The sequence below is a fragment of the Triturus cristatus genome, chromosome 4_1 (assembly GCF_964204655.1).
Source record: "Triturus cristatus chromosome 4_1, aTriCri1.1, whole genome shotgun sequence".
NCBI lineage: Eukaryota > Metazoa > Chordata > Amphibia > Caudata > Salamandridae > Triturus > Triturus cristatus.
This window is the reverse complement of record NC_140585.1, coordinates 1,255,546,948-1,255,564,737: the sequence shown is the minus strand read 5'-3', so window position 1 is coordinate 1,255,564,737 and position 17,790 is coordinate 1,255,546,948. Positions and strand designations below refer to the sequence as shown.

General features: G+C 44.4%; 1 long non-coding RNA gene across 1 annotated transcript in view; it reads left to right on the top strand.

Moving 5' to 3' along the window:
- The window catches only part of LOC146856527 (uncharacterized), a 1,813,942-nt gene that overhangs the window by 1,423,763 nt on the left and 372,389 nt on the right, over positions 1-17,790 (top strand). Inside the window, exon 9 of the long non-coding RNA XR_014981506.1 lies at positions 2,972-3,118. This is a non-coding gene — a long non-coding RNA (uncharacterized LOC146856527). The remainder of the gene's footprint in view (positions 1-2,971; positions 3,119-17,790) is intronic.

Genomic DNA, 17,790 nt, shown 5'->3' with positions numbered 1-17,790 from the left:
AGTGAAGATGTGGGACCCGGGAAAGGCACTTTTATTTATTTATTTTTTATTTAAACTCCCCACGCAACCCTCCCTTCCCTTGTGACCACTCGCCTGTCCCCACCACCCCGTGTGACGCCGCGACCGCCCCCCTCGCTCCTCCCCACCCATGAGCCATGCCAGCCATCTAAGATATCTCTTTCATTGAAGTGTCATCCAAGATACAGATAAAAATTTAATAATCCTAGCTTTGCCACACCCCCTGAATATTTCCCCCAGCAACAACAAGTCCGTGCTCCCCTTTTTGAATCTCGCTCTCCATATTTGCAACACCACAGCGGAGGAGAGCAAGACCTCCACATTTAACAACGCACTCTTAGTTGCCATGCTGTAAACTCCAACCAGGCATGCACCAAGCGAATATGCGCAAAAGCCATTATATGAGAACACGAGCACGCCAGCCATGTCACACTCGTGTTATATGTCACAGGTAGAGCCCTGAGTGTGTGATGCTTGTATGAACTTTAGATTGTGATTTGTGCCACGGGCGAGTGATTATTCAGGTGTAACCTCTCACCTATGTCTGAGGCTCCCAGTTTTCCATTTTTACTGATTTTTACAGATAAGCACAGACAGAAGACAGCGTGCTTCCTGTCTGTATGTATTTTTAAAAGAAAAAAAATACATATTATCATGCTTCTTTTGAAGGAATCTTCATTCTGTCATTCGCGAATTCCAGGCCAATAGCTGTTCAGGTTGCCAGCAAATGGAGTTTGAAAATGGAATTAGTGGGCATATCAGCAAGCTGGCGATAAAAAATTATTGCCGCTTTAGCGTCCGTTTTCGGACGAAAAGCGACGATAATTGTATCGCTTAATGAGCAAGGTCACACTAACGTGATTCCTTGCTTTAGCTCCCTTTCCTATAACGCCCACCTTTGCATCTCTAATGAGATGCAAAGTGGGCGTTCCGTCCCAAAATAACTGGAGAAATGTCGCTAACCGACATTTCTCCAATTGTCAAGGGAATTGCTAACAGGCATAGCGATAAGAAAAGTAGCTCTAACCACAGTTAACGCTACTTTCCTTACGCCTGCTTTCACCCTGAATTAGCCATTATATCCAATGTAAGGTGGATATAATGGCTAAGTATGCCCTGCCTTATCAGCAAGCTAACGCCAAAATATGTGTGATTATCGCTGGATTTCCAGCGATAATCCCGCTTTTGGCTGTTACCGCGAGGAATTTTATTGCTTTTGAGATGAGCGTTGCTGATAGCACGCTATCTCAGCTATAAAATTCCACGATAGCCGGCGATAATTATCCTAGCGCTAAGTGTGCTTAGCGATAATTATCGCCGGCCCTTGCTGATATGCCCCCAGATTTCCTTAAATAACGCCACATTTCCACATTTGACTATAGTGCAATGCTAATATGTTTATGTCTGTGTCTTTTTTATTATATTTGGCTTTGTAATGTGCTAAAACCACACAGGCATCAAAGAATGATTGCACAATGATCAGTTAAATAAATGAAAAAAAAAATACAAGCTCCAACGTCATTTGTTAACAAAACTCCAAATAAACATTGATAAAAGGCCAATAAATAAATCTGGATAAACACAGGTGCAAATGTTAAAAATAAATACCATAAAACCAGGAGCCCTAACTTTGTTCTTCCGTTCGATGACATACACAGGTTTTTACACCTGCGTGTGGGGGAGCTTTGCAGGAAACACGACGACAATGGCCATGTGCGTGGTGCATCTGTTCTCCCCCTCCCTTTCCCCCACACCCCGCCCATATTTGAATAGTTGCGAGGAAATGTAAAAATGAATACCTACTGCCATTTGGAAACGTTTGTTTTTTGTGAATTGCTTCCATTGGGAAACGTATGAACCGAAGCCGATCTATACGTTTTACTGAACGAAGATGCACCTTGTGAATCCGGCTGATGCGCTGCGCACAAACCGGCGACAGGGCTGGGGGACTCATGTTGCCGCTGTGTGCACCTTCCCTGCCTGGCCTGACGACGGGTGTCTCCGGAACAGGCAGACGCGCCATCGGCCGCGGCTCTTTCACTGAAGGATCACTTTAGCCATGCACATCTGGCTTTAACTCAGAAAGATGCTGGTCTCCTTCAAACCCCATGCTTGCACCACTTCTCTTTCGCAACTCAGCGCTGCTGGATGTACACGTCAATTGCTCCAGTATCTTGCATTATCATTTGATTTGATTTAAATGTGCCCTGGGTGTCTTGGCGCTGATGTCACACTGCACTTCCAGCAATCGCAAAAGACCAAAATCAATTTTAAAAAGTGTTACACCAGCAAAGCAAAACGGCACGTTTTTAACTGCTTTCTAAAGATCGTATGCTTTGGGTGTGACCTTAAATGTGTTGGCATTTGGTCACACAGAATGGCTGTATCATGCACAAAGCATCTGCCCCCCCCCCCCCCCCCCAAACTGACTTTACAAATCTGAGGGACTACCATGGTCTTAGCAAAGGTAGATCGCAGACATCTTCTGAAGGTGACCATGACATTGTTCCCCTCAGATAGGGCCTGTTGGGATGATTTCCCCCCACAATTCCCTGCGAAGCAGTCCCTTCTGGTATGTGGGGTTGCTGCCTGACCGAGCTGCTGAGTGATAATTGTACATTCCACGAGTTGTAGAATGTAGTTCTCTGCTGCCTGAAATACTCTTCAGGCCGAGCAGCACGCATAGCTGAAATAAGCGATCCTCTTGTTTTTGGCAACATCTCTGTCAGGCATTCTAAGGTCATTTAACCCCCAAAAATGAAAGTTTGTTATTTTCTTCAAGTTGTTAAGGCTTAAATGTGGAAATGGACGGAATGCAGACCGTTCTCAGCGTAACGCACTGAGCACACGGCAATGGGCACGATGAGTAATTGTTTTTCTTAAATGAAACATGATGAGAGTAATTTTGCTTCCTGTTGTGTTTATGGCTAATAATGTACGGTTTTCGCTCCAGGCAAACCACGTGGACGTCCTCACTGCATCCAGCAATGTGTCTCAATAACAGTAGAAGCGTTGGAGGAGGAGCGCACATCCCATCCCATCTTTGGCTTGTCTGCTGAGACTCCCTTCAAAGTGAAAACGAACATATAAATGAATCACTGTAAGTTGCAGTTGCAATTTAAGATTTAAATGTGAAGATTTTTTTCAATACATTGTAGTCTTAATTTTCATTACTTTAATCGTTACTTTTTTTAAATGTATACCTTAAACTAAGGTGACTCACCATTGATCTATGGGCACCAGAGTGATGCTAGCTTTTCGAAATAATCACTGACTATGTCAATTATTTCAATATGCAATTTCTGGATGTACATTTAATAGCTGTGCCTAAACATTGGACACCACTTTCCTAAGATGGCAAGTAGCATTCGCGAGTGTCATACTGCAATACTAACCACTGACTTTCTCTTAGCATAATTTTGTAAACATCTTTCAGGTTTTCTTTGTATAAGTACACCTCATACTATGAACATTTGGGACAAGGATATCCAAGGAGGTCAAGGTAATATCAATGTCAATCTAAGTCTAAATGGGTACCATTTACAAAGGTAGTGGTTATCCTGAAAATATGGCTTGGATCCTGCGTCTGTAGACTTGTGTTGCAACCTCCACCAACCCCAACCACCATCCCCTCTCTTTAGAACAATTAGCCTATAGCTGTAAGACGCTTTCAAATTGAACACATATCATTGTATTTTCAAATCGGGTTGAATGACTTTCATTCGTAAATTCGAAATCCTGATTTCCAGAGCAAGGATTTTCATATTTTAAGGCCGAAGGCCCACTTAGTGCAAAAGTTCAACTACTTGGCGGTCTTTTTTGCACGAGTAAGCAGGGCTTAAGTGGGATGAAAAAACTAGGGGGTCTCTCAAAGGGGCGTGGCCGATGTAATTAAGGGCGTGACTTAAACTAAAAATCTGTGCTTGGCATAGTGTGCCGCCGACTTTTATTTTGCTGTTTCTGTCATTACATTCAGGTATATGACATAACACTATACCTACAACAAGCCAGGACTATTGGCTTTGTCAATGGCTGTTAGTTGCTTCAAATGAATGAGCACAACTATGGCTTTGTTGTATATATTGAAAAGGCTTCCCTTCTGAAATGATGAGACTGTGAAAGAACTATAACGAGTCTCTTTGAAGTTGAATCAAAGGCAGTGAAGGGAGGTACTGCTGCAGTTTTAAGATTTTCTTTTCCACCCCTGAGGGTGAGGGCAAAAGTGGAGAGCCCGGTAGGGACCCGTCTAGACACTTGATTTAAAGAACTGCCACACCGGCAAGACCCGGCCCACTTAAAGCCCTGCGAATAAGTGCTTATGGACGAGGGAAATTGTGACTCAAGGTAAATTATATTGGTGGCTGTACATTCCTGTGCACACCTACACTGAGGATCTTTGCGGGTAATCACAAAAGCTCTCTGTACCATCCCCCAGAGAAGAAGCATGCAAACAAATGCAAGAGAAGCTCCTGTGCTGCTTTTCTCATATTTCGAACAAATCTGAGTGGACGCAGTCGGATTAGAATATGCTAGTAAAGTGGGGCATGGAGCCTGTGTATGGTAGTAACTCTAGGACATGGATTATTGGCGGCAAAACGATATTTTGCTATTTGGGCGTTCTCTTTCTTATTGCAACTGAGGCCATGTCCTGGTTCGTATATTGAAGCTTGGCGCCCTCTTCTGGCTACCTCTGTTGGCACCACAATCAGTGGCCTATAAATAACCTTAATGAAACATCTGCTCCATTGATGAATAAGAATACAATGCTGTGCCTTGGGATTAGGACCGCTGAAAGTTTTATCTGCTGTCACAGATAGATATGGAATGAGTGACAGTCCGAAGATTCACTAGCTCAGAGCGTAAAAAAACCAGTCACAGCCACTAGTTAATCAGTCACACCCACACCAGAGCTAGTTTTCACGAAGCAGAGCAAGGACTGAGAAGGGGGGGGGTGGGGGTGGGGGGTACTGAGGACAACCGGCCGAGTCTTTCTTCTCATATCTAACTAGAGTCAAAGTAAAGAATGCCCTTACACAGTTGCTCCTTAAGAAGCACAAAGCTCTATGAAAGCCAGGGGCTGTCTTCTTTTGGAGATTAGATTAAGAAGTTTATATAGCGTGATAGCTACCCACTTGGGGTTTCCCGGCGCTTTAACAACAGGCACTAGTGATCCCGGCCCACTTAGCTGAGAACAGCCACCTCTTTAATTGTCTGCGAAAGGTGGTCAGTGAAGGGCAGAGTCTCAGATGCTCCAGTACGGTGTTCCAAAGTTTTGGGCCGGGGTACACAAAAGCACGACCTCCCATACAGGATCATTTAATCCTGGGAACTGTGCGCACAGAGAGGTTGCTAGAGTGCGCGGGGAGATAGGATTATATCAAGCCGGTGATGTGGCAGGGGAGCGCCCTCAGCCCTAGCTTTGAACACGTAACAGAGAGCCTTAAACTGGATACGTTTCTCCACCAGGGTCGGATTGGTAAGGCGGACACTCGGGAAATGGCCGAAGGGCCGGTAGCCGAGGTCTGGCTGTGGGCTGCTTTTTTGGGCAGCCTGGGGCTGTCTGTGCTGTTAGGATGCCGCCTGCGGCCCAGTGGCCACCTGAGTATTTTTTCTAGAGGCAGATGTGGGGAGTTATTACTTTTTTCTCTTGCTGGGCCGGCCCACTAATGTATGCTGATTGAGCAGGGACAAGGGGGCCTGGGCAGAAGGGGTCTCACTTACATTCATGTTCGGCTTAGCAGTGTGAACTAATGTGTCTTTTTTTTTTATCTCAGTGAAGTTAATAAAACATATCCCCCACCCCCTTTCGTTTCATACAGGTACCAATAGGTAGTCATTATAAAGCAGGTTAAATATACAACACTGTGTTTTGCGGAAAAGCAATACGCAAATTTGGGGCACTTTTTTTTTGGTGTGCCTGGGCCGATTTTTGATCCCAATCCAACCCTGTTCTCCACCCAGACGGTAGCATAAGGTTGATACAGGGAAAAGAGACACTGAGGACCCCATTGCGACAGTGTACTTAGAAAAGATCTCTTCTACATCTGTCTCCAGTGTTGCATGCCGGAAGGACTAAAGAACTGTTGGGTGATTACCTTAAAGATATACCGTCTTTTTTTATTCCGTGACAAAAATGTCTTTTTAGTGGCATACATTCCAGAGTGTCGAAGGCCACACATTACACCCAGGAAATGATGAAAGTCTGGGCATTGAAGAAGCATGGAATGCCTATAAAAGAGACTGTAAGGATTCCCCCAATTTCTCTCAGTTTATGCACTTTAAAAAAAGAAATATTGAACTCGATGCTTTTCACCGAATTTGCTATATTTTGTAGACAAACACTTGTGTGAATTGGCAAAATAGGATTTAATGATTGTGACGCTTGACCAACTAATTGACAAATCTGGCTTTAACACCTTTAATTCGCTCCAGTCGTAACATGGCCTCCCCTGGTCTCAACAATAGTCCTATGCCCAATGGCGGCATTGCCTTCGCTGTCGCCTGGGCACAGCGACTAAGACACCTCACTCCACCACACAGCAGTTCTGGAGACTTGGGGAAGTACCGCAGAGTGGTATCTACTCAAAGACCACCTATTTTCCATGCTGATCAGAGACCAGACGAGACGATAGTGGCATCTCTTACTAGCCATGGGCAACACTGAAGGGGACTGGCATTCTCTCCTCCATACTCATGATACCCCCTGAGTGAAGCCAAACTGAAATTTCACTCCTTTAAACTACTTAATGACTGGTATTAGACACCCAAAAATTGCACAGAGCCAACCTTTTGCCACATGCCTTATGCAAGAGATGTGGAGTTGAAGGCTGCCACCTACCGCACATCCTCTGGCAATGCCTGGCGCTCCAGCTGTTCTGGACTGCTGTGTGGTTGACCCTGGCAGGGCTGGCCAGGGTGGCGGAAGGTGAACACCTTATTCAGGAGCTCAGTGATCACATGGGAATGTTTGAGGCTGTGTGGGAACCCTTCCTACAGCCCCCACCCCACCCCCCATGTGCTGATGGTGATGCACAGGGTAGGATTGGGATGACAATTCGGACCGGGCACCCCCAAAAAAGCGGTCCAGATTCCCAGATCACACCCGTTCATGCAAAAGCATTTGATTAGTGTCATTGGGCTAATTTTTAGAAAAATCTTTGATAAATTATGTATTTGAAAGCTCGTTGAGCCAGAAACATTGGTGAAAACTAGAAGCAATACATTTAGGCTGGGCGGGCTGCAATAAAGTGGCCCAAAGGCCGCAACTCCTGAACTGGCAATGTTTGCCACCTGGCCATTTTTTTAACCAGCATTAGTGGTATTTTAATGTCCTGGCTGGTACGAAAATGAAGGAAAGCACCTAACACTGGTATTTTCTCCTCTGGTCACTATATACTTTAAGGTTTAAACAGTAACATAAGGTGGAAGCAGTTTAAAATGATGTCTAAAGCTGCCTTAATGATCCGTGACGGATAGTTAAAACTAAACAAAGGAAGCCATGTTAGGAAGGAATACAGTTTTTTTTATTATTGTATAAATAATCCTCTTTCCTTATTATGTTCAAACCTTTGCAGAATCTTAAAACATGAATAAACATAAGGTTATTTTTTTATTGTAGTTTTCTATAGCATGAACTCAGCTCACGGTCAGCGATTATATGAGCACCAGTCACATTGCAGAAGATCAAATTCATTTTTATTTTAGGTCTTGGGCAATTAAGTCATATGCCCAGGATCACAGGATATTGGGCTGAGGCTGGGACTCAAACCTATTTCCATAGTTATACATTAAGCAGCTCTGACCCTAACATTACAGCTTCTCAATGTTCCTCTCTGGTGTCTCACAGTGAAGCCCATACAAACATACAACCCCCCAACAAGGCCTGAAAGACAGTGTAGCAGAGATGCCAACATAGGCCTTCAGCGAGGCCGATTTACTTACTCTCCCACTTCCCCAGCCAATTATAGCCTCAGGGTGATGGCCTGGCAGGGGAGGAGTGAAGAAAAGCACAGAGCTGCTGCTGCTCAAGGGGAGCAGAGATGATGATGGCCCAACCGCCACATCACCTGCCACCATCCAGACTGCTACACTCACACCCCTCCTCACTTTAACAGCACAGCAGGGGGTGCGACACTGCTTTGGGCGCCTGCGCTGGCCCTATGGGGGGGGGGGGAGGTCAAGCTAAAGTCTGCAGCGGGCAGAACAATACTGGCATAGCGGCGCTTCTGCAAGTTAACCCCTCAGAACCTGCCTCCACATGGTGCTGGTCCCACATTACAGTGGTCTGGCAGGCAAGACAGTAAGGCTTTGTGTGCCGGTTGAAAAAAAAGTCCCACAGGTGACCCTTAGGCAGGGGCCCACTGCCCGACTGCACGCCTTCCCAATCGATGCTGGTGACGCATGACCACCTCCTAGGAGACTGATGCATCGTTGACCTGTCCTGATCCCCTCTCGTCCCGACATCGGCGCTCTCACTTGGCTGGTATGTCCCTCTTCCTCCTTACCCTCTGGCATTGTGCGTAAGGTGAGTCTGCCCTCCTACCTACGGGCACAACGGCAACGCCTTGCCCCTCCTAGGATAGGTGCTTGATGCTGCAGGCAGGATAGCCTCCCTACGAATAGGCCACATATTCACACATTCACACATGCATTTACAACGCATGCCTTTACAATGCCGGCTATACAACGAGCACGTCGTTACCACACGTCTTATCACAATGCAAGTCGTTACAACAACTTGTTACGGGGAAGTGCTGGAGTTTGGAATAGTATATTTTAGTATTCCAGCTCTAGTCTGTGCAACGGTAGGGTAGGTGTTGGATTTCAAATCCAACACTGAGTTCTCTAAAACATGTCGTCGTAATGACTTGTGTTGTAATGGAACGCTTGGTAACAGCGCATTCGTTGTAGTGCCTGTGTTGTTCTGCCAGAGTTGTAAACGCTGTGTCCCCTCCCTACCTTCTGACGGTAAATGGCTAGGTAGACAACATGCTCTTGGGTGGATGTTTGTGGTTACCTGCAGGGTGAGTGTCCACCTACTTGCATGGTGTTCAGACCCCCGATAGGGGGCAGTTGTTTTTCATCTTGTATTACTTTCTATGGTTCATTGCTTGTACATTGCTTGGCTTGATTACTCACAAAGGCTACATTGCTTTTCCCTGTACTCTGAGATATTAAAGCTGCCTAAATCTCTTTTGTGGATATCTGTGTACCATGAAAATGCCATAAAGAAATGTTGAAAGAAAATGATTTCATTTCCTATAATTGGTTTCAGAGCATTTGATAGTTAAAATGACAAAATAATGAAGTAATACTACCACTAAATGTGCCATATTACGTCGCATATGTGTGCCAATCTTTACACGTAATTTAGCGAACCCTTCCAAATAATTTGACCTTCCTCTGCCACATAAATTCCAGCGGGTCAATGTATAGCTTGACTGCTATCTCCTTCATGCCACGAGGATGAATGTGTGTCCACTGTCTGGAAAGAATGGTTATGCAAAGAAATGTAATATACACGGGCAATGTCGCTGTTTTGACTCAACACCCTCTCCGTTTCTCTTCCTCTAAGGTATGGGGTTGTTTGCATTTAGCTCGGCGTCCTTCTGTGATGTGGTTGGGTGGGTGATTGATGGCTACCAAGGACTCATCATTGGAGTCTAGAAAAACCACTCGGACTGGGGCCTCAGAACAAAAAAACAGATAGACACTGCTTGCTGATGGCTCTGGAAAACTTAGGGCTGTGAAATGCGATTTACAGTAAAGCCATAAAACGTACTCTAAGCTGTTACAAAAGTATGAGTCAAATAAAAAAAAAATCACTTTCTAAACCCCAGGATAAGGAAATGATACATCCCTGCAATGGTTGCCTGTAAATCTAAAGAAAAGCTTTACCATTTTGTTCAGCTGATCGTGTCAAAAAATGTCAAGCCCCAAAAACAGTGTTTATTTTAAGAAAGCAACATGCCAATACCATAATTAAAGTAACAGTCTGCTTATGTAATCAAGGTATGGCTTGTTGCTTTAGAGGAAGAATTAAGTTTATATTACATTTGACTTGAATGGTGTATCATCTTCAACAAAGAATTACAAGGAAAGGGAAAGAGCAAGAAAAGAACATATACCAATAAGGAAACTAGGAGAAAGAATTAAAAATAAACTCAATGGAAGAAAGAAACATTGATCTGATACAGGAAGAAAGAGATAGAACACCGAGGTAATAGAAAAAGAACAAAATAGGAAATTGAAGCAAAGGCAGATAAACAAAAACACACTCAAAGAAACCCAGAAGAAATCTATTATTGCAAAAATCAAAAGTGCAAAAATCTAAAGGGGAAATAATTAGTAAGAAACAAAGAAAAACTGATCTGAGGAAGAGTGTGGTTTCTTAGCTAAAAACGATTGAGAGTAAATACGACATAACATCCTTTAAAGCACAAACAGCAGTCATATATAAATAATAAAGATTATTATAATTCACAGAGGAGTGCAGGCTACTACTCGACGGTAAGAAGTGTAAGCGAAAAGATTGGAGATGGTGCCCTATCGCCACCTGGGCAGACTGACAGCATCCTGTGTATTTTCAGGCTCAACTGTCGTTTTCAATATATGTATCTATATATCAGTTAGTAGAAGATTGTTTGCTCATTGGGTGCACACCAGGGGCAGCCCCTCCGCTATGGCGCGGGAGCATCTCCCCACTGTTTAAAGGCAGTAAATGAAAAATAGTATGATAATAAAACACTTTTATTATCATGTTATTTTTCATTGAATTGGCTGGGTTTGCTGAGTTCCCCGAGATTTGGCGGGTTCAGGTCGCAGTGTCACCAGCAGAGGGAGGAGGAGTAGTGGGCACTGAAAGTGCACATGTTGGTTTGCCGACATGCGCACTTGGATATCTCCAAGCTATTCATCGGGGATATCGGCAGGGTCAGGGGCACAGGCTCGTAGTCACTGCTGGAGCATGAAACTGTCCCGCTCCCTGTAATCCCAGTGCTTCTCTCAAGCTGGGAGTAATGGCATGAGAGAAGTGTTGGGATTGTGTGGTGAGCTGTGAGCCTGTGCTCATGGGAACTGCTGTACCGAGAGCAGAGGAGCAGCGAGGTGCGGCGCAGGCAGGAGCAGTAGGTGAGTGTATATTTCTTTTTTTATTTCTTTTCCCCATGCTGCCCCTCCACATAGAATGGGCAGCAGTCGCGGTTTTGGTATTTGTTACCATGCTTGAGCACTTGGCACTTTTTTGTTATCCTTTATGCTGCTAGTTACTGTGTACTGTATACCGAAATGTAGAACTTTTTAATCCCTTTGTATTTTAATTAGGGGTGGGCGGAATTCGCCAAAGCGACTTTTGCAAATTATCGCGAAAATGTAAAAAATCTCCGCAAACACGCGGAAATATCGCGAAGATGCGGAAGTTTTCTTCCCGCCCGTTCGCGGTATTTTCTGCGTGGTCGCGGCTCGCCAACTTACCCATGCGGTTGCTCGCGGGCGCGGCCATCTTGTTTTCACTCTTCTCGCGGTGCATGATCGCGAGAAGAAAGACGTGATCGCGCGGCGCATGACGTTACTGCGGGCGCAAACTGTCACGAGACAGCGCAAATGGCTACCAACAATCCAACATCTCGTGGAGAACGCGACCGGATCGGGAAAACTTGTCGGCGAACGCGGAGATTCAGGTAAGGCGATCGTGCGCGAGAATGTATTATTTTACAGCGCGAGCAAGAAACAAATTATCGCTAAGCTGCGGAATGCGGAAATTTTGACATTTTCGCGCTCGCCGCGGATCGCGAAAATGTCAAATTATCGCAATTTCCGCGAGCGGAACAGAAATTTAGCCCAGGCCTAATTTTAATCCTTAATCCTTGTAAATTTAGATGTATTATTATAAATACATTTTTAGCATCCTCGTAAATGCATAGTCGAAGTCGTCTAAGAATTTGATGGTATAACTTTCTTTTCCCTGCCCTTTTTAGCTTTGTACTTGAAAGGTCTCTGAAATTGATTTTGCGCTCATATCGCACCTTTCTGCAATTAACATGCAACTATGAATTTTGTATTATTTTATGAAAACTGAATTCATGATGCTTTGTGATTTTATTAGCTTGTTTTTTTTTTAAAGTGTTGGTTGATCTGGTAAATTGGAGTTGTCTGTATATGTTTTTATGTGGAACTCATTGGCGCTCCAACTCATAATAAATAAACATTTAATTGAATTGAAAAAATTTATATCAATTACGTCATAGAATATGTCATCACTGATGCAATATGTGGGGTAATAAGCAGTGCATGGCGAGGGTGCTAGCTATAGTTACCTTAAGGCATGAGTTTTAGTTTCTTGACATAACTATAACAATAACTGCTGTATTCCTATTGTTTTATGTGTGTAAAATCAAAACCTAACTATAACGTCCCTGTAACCTTCGTTTTTTTTAGTGGATTTCTACATTTAAAAAAATCCTATTTCCTAACTATAACGACCGTGTAACCTTTGATTTTTTTCAGTGAATTTCTAGGTTAGTTTATCATAAAGTGATAATTATTACCATATGCTAATGCACCTGAAGCCACACAGGCCCTGTGGCCAACCCACTGCATGCAGCCAACCTCACATTGCGCACGTCCTTTGGCCGAGTGCAGTAGGGGGCTGGCCACAAGGCCTGGCTGCTGTGGTCAACCCCCAGCATGCAACCAACCCCATGCTGCTCACTGCCTTTAGCTGTGCTCAGTAAGGGGTTAGCCACAAGCCCTGGCCATGGCCAAAACCCCCACAGGCAGCCAATGCATGACCCCCTCCCCGGACTGCTTTTGGCCTGGGGACCCCATCCGCCAGGGCCTGCTGCATTTGATTTAGGGGAAGGAAGCTCGGGGCACCCTGGGTGACTTTTGTGCCCCATCCCCAGAGGCCTGGCAATATATTCGAGGGGGGGGGGCGCAGCTCCCCTTCCCAGGTGGAATTCAGCCCCGGGGACCCGATGAACTGGGGCCTGGCACCATACTTAATGTCAAAACAGAATACATTTTAGAGAAACTGCTTCTTAAGTTAGGGTCACATGGTTCACTAATGGCAAATGAGTTTACCTACATTGGTTTATAGGTTAGGTAAGAACCTTAATGTTCGCCATTGTAACCTGTTTCTCAAAAAGCCGACAGAAGTCTTTAGACGTGTTACAAGATGGATAAAAATTGGAGGAATTTCAGAATACCACCAAGTAACTGAGTACCACTTATATTACATATTTGTAAATGTTTCTTTTATTAATATCATGACACTCTGCCTTGGATCCATCCCTCCTGTCCCTCGGCTGGATTCCCCCAGTTCAGAGAAAAGTATTTTTCTCATGGTGATGCAGTCTGTGTTGGTTTGCCACATGCACATACACAGCATGTTAGAGACACAGTTGAAGAGTGATAGTGATGGGGCCGGATTCTTGCCTACCTGGTTATCTCCAAGAATCCTCTCAGGTCGCCAGGATCTTTTTATCTGCTAAATAGTGTAGAGGGGAGGAAATACAATTATCAAAACATAATCACCAAAATTAGATTTCATTTGGAAAGGATCACTGACTCCGAATCTAAAATTTATAAGATTTTATTACAACCAAAAATAGCTGAACATACAGACACCTCAATACACGGTGTAAGAGATAAATGGGCACTAATACAAAAGCAAGTCTACAGAGGATTCTCATCCGACTCAAGACAAAAAGAATCACTGACTCCAAAATCATCAAGAAAGCAATGGTTAAGCCAATGTCCAAATTAGGAATCATTAGTCTAGAAAGGAAAAACAGTTAGTCTATCCCTTCTCTAACCCTAAGGTGACATCCCTACTTAGCATTCCCATTCCCAGGCAAGAGAATAAAGGTGTCAGAAGTGAAGACTTCCTAAGAAGTACATTCACTTAGTCAGAGCTTGATCTAAGATGCTCTTTCTAGCTTCCCGTCTAACCCTCAACTGCTCAACCCACAGGGCACTGTCCCTAATACAAAACCCCAAAATCGTAGAACACGCCCTTCGGCACACCTCTTCAGCCAGGTCTTCTTCCAGTACTTTTCCTACAACTTTGTCTGGCGTCCAACGACGGTTAGCTTGACCTTGGGTCCCAGGCACCTTCTCCGTTGGAAGTATCATCTTCACATTCCAATGTACTCCCCTGTTGGCTTCTCGCAGCATCCTAACTCCTAAAATAAAGACCTAGTCTCACTAACGAGCTAAACGTCCTTGCACCTGCAACAGAAACATGGGAACGAAAAACATTTCACGTCTCCAAGATTTTACATCTCCCTGCAACCCAAAGCCTTTACCAAGGGAAATCATTTTCGGCCTACAACGTTTAGCTAACATAAGAAAATGAACAGGCCTTTCTCTTTACGTATATGCGATCAGGCCTTTACACTGTAAACACACTATTAAATCACACTCTAAGCATTAGTTCGTTATTCTCATATACGTGAATAAGCTACCTGCACGTGTAACTTTAACATGGCCCACGTTTAACCTAATGCATTGCATTGCACGAAAACGAATCATTATGCATTTACTAAATACATTCACGATAGCTTGCAACGTTACTCTTCACAAAAGCATTATTACATTTCTAATCACCTCTATGTTAAACGATTACAGCAATACATTTCTACTGCGCTTCTTAACCTACATCGAATAATATGCGGGTGCTAACGGTGAATATGATGCACCCCTACAAATTTCAGAATCACATGACGCTCTATCAATAGAAATAGGCAGACTACCAGCCATGTCGGTGACATGCTGGTTGTGGCTGTAATCCATCTACACAATGTATGTCATGCATACACATTAATAGTAAACATCACTGTTTGATGGCACACTCCTGCATACTAGCCTGGTATGCACACCTATTTGCACAAATGCAGCGGTATTTGTGTTACTTGTTTAGCAAGTGCTTTTTACATCAACCCTAGAACAATAGTTTAAAACCGAATAAAGAGAAAGAAATATCATCAAACTGTATGAAAGTTTGTGAGATAAATGGAGCAGATTAAATAAACAGAGTGGAAATAGGAGATTAAATAAACATTAGAAAAACTGCACAAAAGAAGCAAAAAGGTTACCGTAGGCCTGGCTTATGACTCCAACTGCAGGCACACGAAGGTTGGTTGTGCCGTGCTGTGCACATTGGAGGTAGAGGTGTTGCACGCGCATGAGCATTACAGCACTGGTCCTGCCACTTTAAATGAACAACACGTGTTTGCGATCTGGAGCACCTCCCGGGTCCGATGCCGCATGAGACGTTGCATGGGATTCGTGTGTCTGGCTGCCTCAGTGAATGAGTGCAGGAGCTGGTGTTAAACGGATGTCTTAACAGGATTTTAATATCCCACTGGGCCAGTCATTTTTCCAGTACTCTTCTGCTCCCACGCAAAACAGCAAGTGTAGGATGGATGTATGTGTTCGAACGTGATGAGGAAGTTAACCCCAGAAGTCACATAAACTGTGAATGGTGAGATTATATAGCGCGATGAGGAAGTTAACCTTAAAAAGTTCCTATATAACACAAAGGGCGCAGGCTGCAAACCAGGCCCTTTGGAGCTGAGACGGGTTATAATAGAGGCCTTGAACTCTAACCAGACCCACAAAAGGTAGGCGAGTGCAGTAGTGGGCCACCAGATGTCTATCAGAAGCTGGAAGAGTATTTCAGGCAGAATTTGACCCTCATAACTTACATTACGTAGGTGATTTATTTTCTTCCCTTTAACGCTAGTGATACACGTCACGTCGGGCTGCCAAGTAGTAATCGAAGAGACTTCAGGGCTCTCAACCCTCCAAAAACGCCAACACCAAATCTCATTAATGAAAGGAATATGACCATTGAGAATGGGGCAACAGGTTTCCTTTTAATTTTTTTTGTTTCAACTCATTAAAATAGCGACAAGAAAAAATCTCTGTGTATGGACGATTTAAATATTTCTTTAAATTGGAAATGTTCACTTCAGCGACCTTCCGCTTGTTGTTTCAGACCCCAAATACAGTTAACACAGTTTGCAAACCCTTAGTGTAGGTTGGAGAGTGCAGCCATCTTAAATGGGTGTAAGGTCTTGAAAGATGGGTAAATACATGGTTTAGATTTGAAAACTCTTATTACAATGCTTCTCGGCAATTATTTCCTACTTCACTGAAGGACTTGGCATGAAAGGCTTTATTTTAGAATGTGTGATTTATAGTAGATTTTCACTGAGGGAGTCGGGCAAAGGAATCCATTTCTGTCAAAAAGATGCAGGACTCCCTCAGCTGTATGGGAAACTGTCTGTACTAGAACACCAAATAAACATTGCCTATGCCATTGCACCGGTTCAGAAGTGAAAGCCCCTTATTTGGTCTCGCCTGAGCCAGCGCATGCGGTGCTCTGCGAGATATTTAGTAGTGGGCTTTTAAAAGTGCTACCCCACGCTTTTGCTGGCCTATCGCTCGCGGTTACACACGCGTGCACGCGCGCAGCTGCCATCTGGAGCGTGATCAGTTTCACTTTTGTCACTGCTGCGCGCGCACCACTCTGTGCTTATTTTTTTTTAACTTTCAGCGCGAGGCGCGTTTGTTGACTATTGTCGCCCTGCTGTGCGTCCTGTCGCCAGCTGTAGGTTCCCTCTCAATCCTTAAAGTTGCTGGTTCTCTTGTCGGTGTCAGCACACATCCTACTTTGGAGTGCAGTCGCTGCATGCTGTCCCTGTGCCTCTTGTATATCGTTGTTCGGTTTGGGAAGGTGTGTTATTTCCTCCCCTGCCCCCCCTCCGCATGCGCTCCTTTTAGCCCCCGTCTGGCGGCCATGTTTCATTGTTCTATCAGAGGAGTCTGTCAAACCTCGGCTCGCGGGTTCCTGTTCTCGTTTCGCGGGAAAGCACCCGCTTTCGCCGTGCTTTAGTCCCCGAGGCGACTTGGGAGTCGGATCCCAAGAAACTATTTACACACTATGTTCGCTCCAGAAAATGACGGCTTGTGCTCTCTGCCTTCGTCTTTGCCGGGGGAGCCTTGCTTCCCTGCAGCCTCGACACTTCAGAATAGCATCTCTCTTCCGTCGTATCAGCGGCATTGAAAGGCGCTGTTGAGCCCCAATCCTCGTGTCTAACAACCCCCTTCACTCAGTAGCAATGGGCGGGGCAGGGGAATGCTTACGCTTTACTTCTGTCAGGCGCCTTTGCTTTTCGCAGCAAAAGAAGCAATTCTCGAATGAGCCGAGGTATTTCAAAGCACGAAAGCCTTTGGTATGAGCTCGTAAGAGGGCACTGATTGTTTTAAACCGGGATGGTATTTTTAGGTATGTTCGGATTTGCAATTACGTCCTCACTGGCAGCAGCTGATCCCCCAGAGTGCGTGTCATTTCCAGTTTTCATGCTCGGGTGACGTTGCTAGGGCTGGGACAGGGCTTGCTTTTATTGCTGCACGTGTTCCAATACTTTACCGGTCTTTGTTTTGTATAAAGCCACATTCGCCGAATCGGAGTGCTTCTCAAAAAGAAAATCAAAATGCAGAAACAAGCACTATCCCATTTATAGAGGAGTGGATTCGTTCCCTCAGAGGTTTCTTTTTAGTTTTAATTTCTTCATTGCATTGGCAATTTAGGTTTGATACGCCTCCCCAGTCCAATTTCACAGCAAATATTGGTAAAGCCAATAAGTCTTGCCGTTGCCAAATACCATAGAATTTAGAAAACTACTACACACTACATACAATTAGGTATAAGTTGCAAAGCCATCCTTTTTGTCTGTGATTTCTACATGCTGCTGGTCACTTGAG